The sequence below is a fragment of the Carya illinoinensis genome, chromosome 5 (assembly GCF_018687715.1).
Source record: "Carya illinoinensis cultivar Pawnee chromosome 5, C.illinoinensisPawnee_v1, whole genome shotgun sequence".
Taxonomy (NCBI): domain Eukaryota; kingdom Viridiplantae; phylum Streptophyta; class Magnoliopsida; order Fagales; family Juglandaceae; genus Carya; species Carya illinoinensis.
The window spans coordinates 30,492,255-30,501,727 of NC_056756.1; the positions used below are offsets into that span (position 1 = coordinate 30,492,255).

Below are 9,473 nucleotides of genomic sequence, written 5' to 3' on the forward strand. Positions count from 1 at the left end.
CGATAATAGTAATTAAGTAATACCAATCCAATGGATAGGCATGCATTAAAATTAATACTAATTAAGCAAATCATATGATTTTGTTAAATCTGTTCAAAAGTTGCTTATATGTTCAAATGACGTATAAAATTAACCAATCAAACAACTTTTCACCTATCAAGCAGTTCAAATCAACATTTGATGATAAGCTGGGTCTCCTAGCGTGGTGCTGAAGAGGTTTCTCTTGCTTTAGGCAAGGCATGTCTTGTGGTTGATGTTGAGGAGTTTTCTTTTCTCTAGTTCTTTGCTTCTTTCACTTTTCTTTTACAATGATAACAACGGTGGTGCTTATACAAAAAGGCGGATGAGATCATAGAGAAGTGGGGAGTCCTTTGGCTCACTGAAAGGGAAGAGATTCTAGTAGAGGTTGATATTACAAAGGAAGGGCTAACATCTAGACGTGGGAAGTTTGGTCTTATAAGCCTCATTGTGTTTGACAGGAACATAAACTATGAGGCTTTCTAGTCAATCATACCGACGATTGGAAACCAAAAGGGGTTGTGAAGTTCAACTTGGAGAAAACTTGTTTATCATTGAGTTTCAATGTGAGCAAGATATGCAGAAAGTGCAAAGTGGTAGACCTTGGACGTTTGATTGTAATTTAATTTGTCTGCATGCTTTTGAGGGGATGTGTGCTCCAAAAGACTTATATTTCATGGTGGAACCGATGTGGATTCAACTCCACAACATACCTCTGGGAGGGATGACAAGAGAAATTTGTGAAAAAATCTAGAGGATGGTTGGTAAAGTGGAGAGAGTGGACACAGATGAAGATGGCATTGGATGGAGACCGTATCGTAGAATTAAAATCAATGTTGATATTACCAAACCTCTTATGAGGGGAGTTCTTATTAACATGCAAGGGAGTAAGTGCTGGGTATCTTTTAGATATGAAAGACTCCCAAGTCTTTGTTTTAGATAAGGCATTATTAAACATGGTGACACTAGTTGTGATCAAGTCTCTAGTGAAAGATCGATGCATGATAAGTCACAGAGCCAATATGGTGTATGGCTTTGAGCCATCACTCCAAGGGCCACTGCTAAGAACCTGTTTCCTAGCAAACATGGGAAGGACCAGGCAAACTCTCGAACAATAGATCCACAGGTTGAAGATGAAACTGGGAATGGTAACAATGCTAAGTTTGGAAAGTCCAATAGTCACGTGGGAGAGCAAGTTGATTTTGAGGGGGATGTTAGTAGGAAGGAAGCCAATTTGGAAATGTCTCCTCTTGAGAACCTGGAGCAATTTAAGTGATCGAGATTATTTATGGAGGTAGGACCTCAGAGGGGGGAGCCTTCTCAAGACTATGTTGGATTTGTTATGGAAATAGATGAGGGATTAGAGGATACCCTTATGGGAATAGAAGATACTGAAGTTATGGCACATGTTGAGGTCTCTACGTACCCATATGGAAATGTTATTGCTTCGAGCAATCAACTTGTCACTGAGGATCAAATTAGAAGTAAAAAAAGATTCTTGTGCTCTCTAGGGGCAGTTCATGGGGAATGTGGAAAATACTCTAGACCAACTTTCATTAAATTCAAAAGGATTGATCCTAGTAACTGACAAAGAAGATACCAATATGCATCAACAGAAAAGTCACTAAGTGGAAAAGAACGGCAAGAGATAAACAGTATTCACTCAAACCTTGACACATGAACTTGAGAGAGTCATAGAAAAGAAGGTTGTCAACCAGATCAGGCTGTTTAGCAGAGGAGGAGAATGGGATATCTGAGGAAGGGTAACAAATCAGAAGGAGAAAGGTAGTGTATGAAGTGGAAGATCAACAAAATACTTTAATGGCAGCAGTTGGAGTCCAGCCCTACCAACATCAATGAGTCTCCTCAGCTGGAATTACCGAACGCTTAGAAATCCTGGAACAATTAGATTACTCCTTAAAATGCTAATTAAGGAAAAGTGCCCCAATTTGATTTTTTTAATGGAAACCAAGTGTAATAAAGAAAAGATGGAAGTAGAGGCAGTAGTGGTGAACTTGCCCTTTTATGGAAAAATGACATGAATATACATGTAGATAGCTTCACTCGATGGCATATCAGTGCTGTTATTAATGATAGTAACACTAATTAGAAATGGATGTTCATGGTTTCTATGGCCATCTTGAAATTTCTAAGAGGGAGAGTAGTTGGGCATTGTTGAAGTTAATCAAAGAAGAAATTACAATCCATGGATCTACATGGGTAATTTTAATGAAATCACCAGTCTTAATGAAAAGGTGCGGGCAGCTGTAAGACCATTCAGACATATGGATAGATATAGGGAGGCTATTTCTCACTGTTCTCTACATGTACTTCAAACCAAGGGCCAAAGATTCACCTGGTCTAATAAGAAGCCAGGACACTAGTTCACCAAAGAGAGCCTTGATTTAGCTATGGCTACTATTGAGTGGCAGCAACTCTTCCTTAACAGCACTTGCCATGCCCTTCCAGCAATTATGTCAAACCATTCACCTCTCCATTTAAGTTTGGCTAGTACTGAGAATAGGAGTGGTAGAAGGCAGTTTATCTTTAGATATGAAGCTGATTGGGAGCTAAGAGATGAATATTGTAATGTTATTAAAGGGGCTTGGAGAAAGGTGGCTATTGTTGACTCTATTGACACTATGTTCAAGAGTAGATTGTTCAACTTTCAAAGGGCCTTGCAATAGTGGAAATCAGTTAGCAATAGGCAAACTCCAACAAATGTCAAAAGGATTATGAAGAGGCTTGTAGAACTTCAGGACAATGGAACTGGAGACCATCTTAGAAATGTCCAAAATCATCAAGGAGAGATTGAGTTTTACTTAGCTGGGGAGGAAATAAAGTGGAAGCTACAAGCCTAGCAACATTAGTTGCAACATGGGATAGGAACACCTCTTTCTATCACATGCATGTATCTCAAAAAAGGAAAACTAATTATATCAGGCAATTGCAAGACCAACACGGGCATATGATTAGTGATCTTGTAATCTTAGGTGAAATGTTCTCTGATTCTTATAATACTTTATTCACCTCATCTATTAATCCAACTGCTGTTGAAAGCTACCTGGTAGGAATGAACCCCAAGGATAATGACAATATGAATTCTAGGTTGTTGATGCCATTTTTTGCAAATATTGTGAAGGATGCTATTTTTCAAATGACTCCATTAAGCTCTCCTGGTCTAGATAGATTTCTAGCCCAATTCTTCCAATCAAATTGGAAGATTCTTGGGGAAGGTGTATGCAAAATCATGCTTCATGTGCTCAATACAGGTGGTTCACTAAGGGGTGTGAATGACACATCCATTACTCTTATTCCAAAGCTGAAGGAGCCAAAGAGAGTTGGTGATTTTAGGACCATTAGCCTGTGCAATGTCATATATAAAGTTGTTGCCAAAGTGCTTGCTAATAGGCTCAAAATTGTGCTGTTGGATATCATATCCCTTAACCAAAGAGCTTTTGTTCCTTGCAGGTTACAAACAAATTTCCAATTGCATATGAAACTCTTCATGTCATGAATTCTAGAATGCAAGGTAAACCTCGGTATATAGCTAGTAAATTAGACATGAGCAAGGCATATGAACATGTAGGTTGGAGCTTTTCGGAAGCTGCTTTGAACATATTGGGTTCTACCTCTAAATGGACTTCCCTTATTATGAAATGCATTACATTAGTGTCTTACTCGATGTTGTTTAATGGTGATCATCAAAAGGCTTTTATTCCTTCAAGAGGCCTTAGACAAGGGATCCCTCTTTTCCCCTATATCTTTATTTTTGTGTTGAAGCCTTGACTTCCATGTTGAACCAAGTTGAAGCTAATGGCAGTATATCCATTGTGCCTATTGTGAATGGTGCTATTTTTATCAATCATTTATTCTTTGCATACGACAATGTTCTATTTTGTAAGAAAAAATATGAGAGTGGAGTAGGATCATTCATTTATTGGAAACTTATGAAAAGGGTTTTGGTCAAATGCTAAATAAGGAGAAAACCTCAATTTTCTTTAGTCGAAATACTCCAAAGGACACACAGAAGCTTATCTTGCAGATTACAGGGGTCAAATCTCAAGGTTCTTTTAAAAAGTATCTGGGCCTTACAGTTATGGTGGGCAAATGAGAGATGGTAGCTTTTCACTCCCTCATTGATAGAACCTGGGCTAGAATCACAAACTGGAGCACAAAGTTTCCTTCTGCAACAGGTAAAAAAAAATTTTTTGAAATCTGTCCTCTAGGCCATTCCCACTTATTCTATGGGCATTTTTCTCCTACCGCAGTCCATTATTCAAACACTCAATATACTTTTAAAGAAGTTTTAGTAGGGATATAATGAAGACCACTCTAAGATTCAGTGGCTCAAGTGGAATCAGTAGGGGCAGTCAAAAGATCAAGGTGGTTTGGGCTTTAAGGACTTCAAATGTTTCAACATTGCAATGTTGTCTAAGCAATGCTGGCACATTCTAAAATTTTGAACCTCCTTCTTAGCACAGGTCTTTAAACAAATACTTCCCTCAATCTAAATTTTTAGATTCCAGATTGGGTTATAGGCCCTCATTTGCATTGAGAAGCCTGTTTTCTGAACACAAATTACTAAAGCAAGGGTGATTTGGAGGATTGGTAATGGTAAAAAGGTTAAAATCTAGGCTGATAAGTGGATCCCAACCTTTTCTTCTCATATGATCCAATATAGGGTTCAAGATACTGGTACTTATGAGTGGGTTTCTGGCATTATTGATCCGGATAAGAAGACATGGCAATACAACAATCTTGGGGAAGAGAAGACCAGTTGGTGGGGTCATGCAGTCAAAATGGGGAAACATCACATGGCAGGTTGCAAAGTGAAAATTGGAAGTCCATTTGGAAACTAAGAATGCCAAATACAATAAGGATGTTTACATGGAAAGTTTGTCAAAATGCCTTACCTACCCTCTCAAACATATGGAAGAGGAAAATAATAAAAGAGATGGAATGCCCTATCTGTAAACAATTTTCTAAAAATGTTGATCATGTGCTTTAGGACTGTGAAACTGCTCAAGATGTGTGGAGTCAGGGTTGCATGAAAATTCAAAAGATGTCTGGACATAGGAATAATTTTCAAGAGGTTTGGAACAACATGATGAAGTTGTTAAAGGCTGAGAAACTAGCTGAAGCTGTAGTTATTGCTCGACTGCTTTGGTTGAGAAGAAACAATTTTATTCAAGGCAAAGGTTCCTCCTCTCCAGGTTCTATAATCCAAAATGCTAGAGAGGAAGTCCAAGTTTTCAACTAGTGCAATGAGAATCAACAACTCAGTGCAATAGGGATGGGGCAAGCTACATGCTCTTGGCACAAACCACCTAAAGGAACCTATAAGCTGAATTGGTGCCACTAATAGTGCAGAAGCAAGAGTTGGAATTGGTGCAATTATTAGAGACACAACTGGGAAAGTGATTGGTACACTCAAAGCCTCTCAATCATTACAAACTAATCCTTTCACTGCAGAGTCTTATGCTTTGAATGACAACCATCTTTTGCAAAAACATGGGGATCACAACTATTATTATGGAAGGGAATCTGCTAGCTCCAAGTGGTTAACAGACTTAAGAAGGCTACACAAGATTGGAGTCAAGGAGGAATGCTGATTGATGATACCAAGAAGATGCTCAATTCATTTGCAGTTTGGTCTGTCAACCATGTTAAGAGAGAGGCAAACAAAGTAGCCCACAATCTAGCTCAAAATTCACTGTTGATGAATGAAAACTTATATGATTTGGAAGAAATTCCTATTTATCTTTTGAACACTATTAACACTGAGATGATGTAAGTCTTTCAATGATGAATAAACCAGATGGTCTCAAAATTCACTGTTGGTGAATGAAGACTTATATGATTTGGAAGAAATTCCTATTTGTATTTTCAACACTGTTAACACTGAGATGACGTAATTCTTTCAATGATGAATAAATCAGTTGGTTTTCAAAATGAAAAAAAATCAACATGTCTTGGTGAAATTAGGGTAAAAACATTTTTCTGATGAAAGAAAAATTCCATTGAATGACCTGTTGACCAATATGTCTCGATGAAATTTCTCTCAAAAATGACTTTTCAGAAAATTTTTGGGATGACCTAAAGACAACTTTTTCTGTCTCATCAAATAGGTTTTGGCGATGTCAAACATGTACGTTATTTGACATAAGTTATGTTATTATATTCCATCTTGTAATTAAATAACACACCATATGAATCTGATGTTTTGCTTGAAAGATCCGTTACAGACAATAAATATTCTAAACATACACAATATTTATATATAACAAATTACTTATTTTCACAAATGCTTGGGAAAGCAAGCCCATTTGGAATTTAAGAGGTTACAAAATATCATTTTATAAATACCCATTACTGATCAAACTTGTTTCGCACACGCACTTGGAAAAGAAAAGAAAATACATAAATCAAACACATATTATATATATGCCTAAGCCATATATATATATAGATCAAATCTATAAATTTTAAAGGCATTCAATCATGCCCATCCATTCATCCAAGTACATATTATTAGGAGGTCATCACAGACTAATCAACGGAAATCTTGCCCGAAGAAACATAAGCCAGAAGCTCCTTGTCCACTTCAAATTTAGCCATGTCCTCCTCCTCCAAGTTAATCCATATTTCTATTCCATTCCCTTCTTTTGTGTCGAAGAAAGTAACTAGATTCTTGAACAACAATCTAGCTGATCCTATCCAGATAGGCTTCCCCCATCCAAAATCAGCTTCATATGTAGGAAACCTACACAAGCTGGTGAAACACAACTTAACCACCTCTCCTTTCCTTAATCGTTCCACGTCCAATTGAAAAGTGATGTTGGCACCACCCTCTGGATGACTGTTAACATAATTTATGTCAACTTTCTGTTGGAAACCCAGCCCAGAGGCGCAACACTGTCCTTATGGCATCTCTCACTGGAATAACCATTCCGTGAAAGCCAATAACGTTGTCTCGAGATACTTCAGTACCCATGACCACGCTCATGTTACCAAAATAATTTTCTGAAAGTGGGTTCATCCTCATTCGTAGATTTGCAGTTTGAAACACGATGTACGTAGCACTTATTGGGGTTCGCTTCCGCATGGGTGGCAGCCAAGAGGCGACTGAATATGAAAGCTGATAAAGCCTCCACGCGAGTGGGGCTTGGGTACTTGACGCTCGAGCTGTCACTGCTGTAATTGGCCTTAAGACTCGCTATAGCGGACGAGTCGAAGACAAATCTCTTTATGGAGATCTTGTCCTTTCCCGTCCCCTTATCTGGATTATAGGTGGGACCAGATTCCGGCGGGAAGATCATTGCAGATTCGAACACTAGAGTAGCTATGTTACTACCGCATTACAAGAGAAGTGAGTTTTTGTGATTAAAATTTAATGATCAAAATGACTATTTTCTACGGTTTTCGTAAGCAATAGTCATTTTAGTCACTAAATTTTAATCACAAAAGTCCACTTCTTTTATAGTGCCGTAGTGCCGCTAGCAATAGCAGCCCAACTACTTAGGAACAAGAAGAATGAAGAAGCATCCATAACCTTGTGGGCAAAAGTCAGTCCCATAACAATCCCACCATAGTTGAAAACACTGACTTGGACGGCTAAGGGTAGTTCATTATCATCGTCCAATTCGTGAGGCAAGAATTTGATTTGCTCAGATGGCTTTCGATCCTTAAGAAACTTTAAAAGGTACAGTTTACCTTGGCTTGCACGTAGTGGACACCCTCATCGATGCATTCAATGTAAGAATTGCCCTTAACTCACCTGCTAGCGGGTAAAACAGTGCCAAAGCCTCGGACAAAGATTTCTTAATCCGATCTTGGCGATCTGCAAAACTGTTGAGATAACTATCGGCATCTCTCGGATAAAACAGAAGGACATGCATGAAAATTTGAGGTGATATTTGATCTATGAAGGAGAGAGTGTAATGGCGAAGGTGGAGTGGGGTCATTGAAGATGGCTTGATAGTGTCGTGAGAGATAACTTCGACATCAACCTTCATAGTTTTCCTTGTGGCAGTAATGGCGTCAAAGCTACCAATTTTATTAGGAATTAAGCACAGCTTGGGCAGTACATTTATAGAGAGACTTTGCTGCTATTGACTAGCATACGTAGGCGAGTGGTTGAGGGGCCCTCCGATTGGCTAGCATCGTTTGACAATCAAAAAGATTGGCATCATTTTTTAAGTAGCAGTTTAAAGTCCGAAAAACTATTTTATGTGTTCGTGTTTTATAATAATATATATATTTGAGCATAATTCAACCGCACCCATCCTTTCGAATGTTGAAATGTAATCTTAGGATGTTTCTAAATCCAAGTAATCACATTCATGGATTCGGTGCTGGCTCGCTTTGAATAATTAATAGTAGGGACAATATCGAGTGGCACGCGAAGATAAATATGGCATAGACAACATGCTATGGATTGAATCGTATGATCCTATGTACATTGCGGACTAAATTATTGTCCAACCCATCTCAATGCATTCCACTTCATCTTCTAGAGCATGGTGTATTTAGAACTTCTCAATAAGGGGCCAACTCTCTCAATTAACTACAATAAACATATTATCTTAAAGAAAGTTCACGTATATAAAAAATTCCATAATAACAGAGTCTTCTCTCATTCTGCTCTCTGGTGAACGAGGTGAAGTTTATAGCAGTCTTTGGTGTGAAGTTTAGGCTGTAGTTAGTGTGAGCAATTATGGAGGATATTCAAGAGAGATGGAGTCAATTACGGTTGACAGAGAGTGAGTCGTGCGTGTTGGAATTGGATGATGAGGGAGTGTCTGAGATGAAGGAGAAAGGTGACAGAAGTCTGGTGGGGAAGGTGTTCACAGATCGCATGGTGAGTAAGGAAGTCCTTGCTTCCACGATGGCTAAGGTGTGGAGAATCAGTAAACAGGCTGTTTTTCATGAGTGTAGGTCAAATGTCTTCACTGTGACATTTGCTACACAGGCAGATAAGGAGAAGGTCTTATCGGGAAAACCATGGTTGTTTGACAATGGTTTGTTTGCTCTTAAGTTGTTTGATGTGTTGAAGCAACCAAAATTGATATGTTTTGATTATGAAGAATTCTAGGTGCAATTGCATAACCTGCCCTTTGCATTCATGAATAGAGTGTATGGGGAGAAGATAGGGAGGACAATTGGGAGAATTCTGGAAGTTGATGTCCTGAGTGATGGGATAGGGTGGGGCAGATTCCTGAGAATAAAGATTGAGTTGAATTTATACCAATCTTTGGCAAGAGGGAGGATGATTAGTGTGCAAGGAGAATAGGTGTGGATCCCTATCAAGTATGAAAAATTGCCAAAGGTTTGTTTTATGGGTGGTTTCTTAGTCCATGCAGATGGAGGGTGTAGATCACAAAGTGAATCTTTGTCTCAGCATGCTGAAAAGATCCAGCAATTTGGTTCATGGCTTCGTGCCTCTCCTTCCT

At 38.6% G+C, this 9,473-nt stretch overlaps 1 pseudogene; it reads right to left on the reverse strand.

Moving 5' to 3' along the window:
- Window positions 1–6,570: 6,570 nt before the first annotated feature.
- On the reverse strand, window positions 6,571–8,036 carry LOC122310259 (annotated as a pseudogene).
- Between the last annotated feature and the right edge of the window lie 1,437 nt (window positions 8,037–9,473).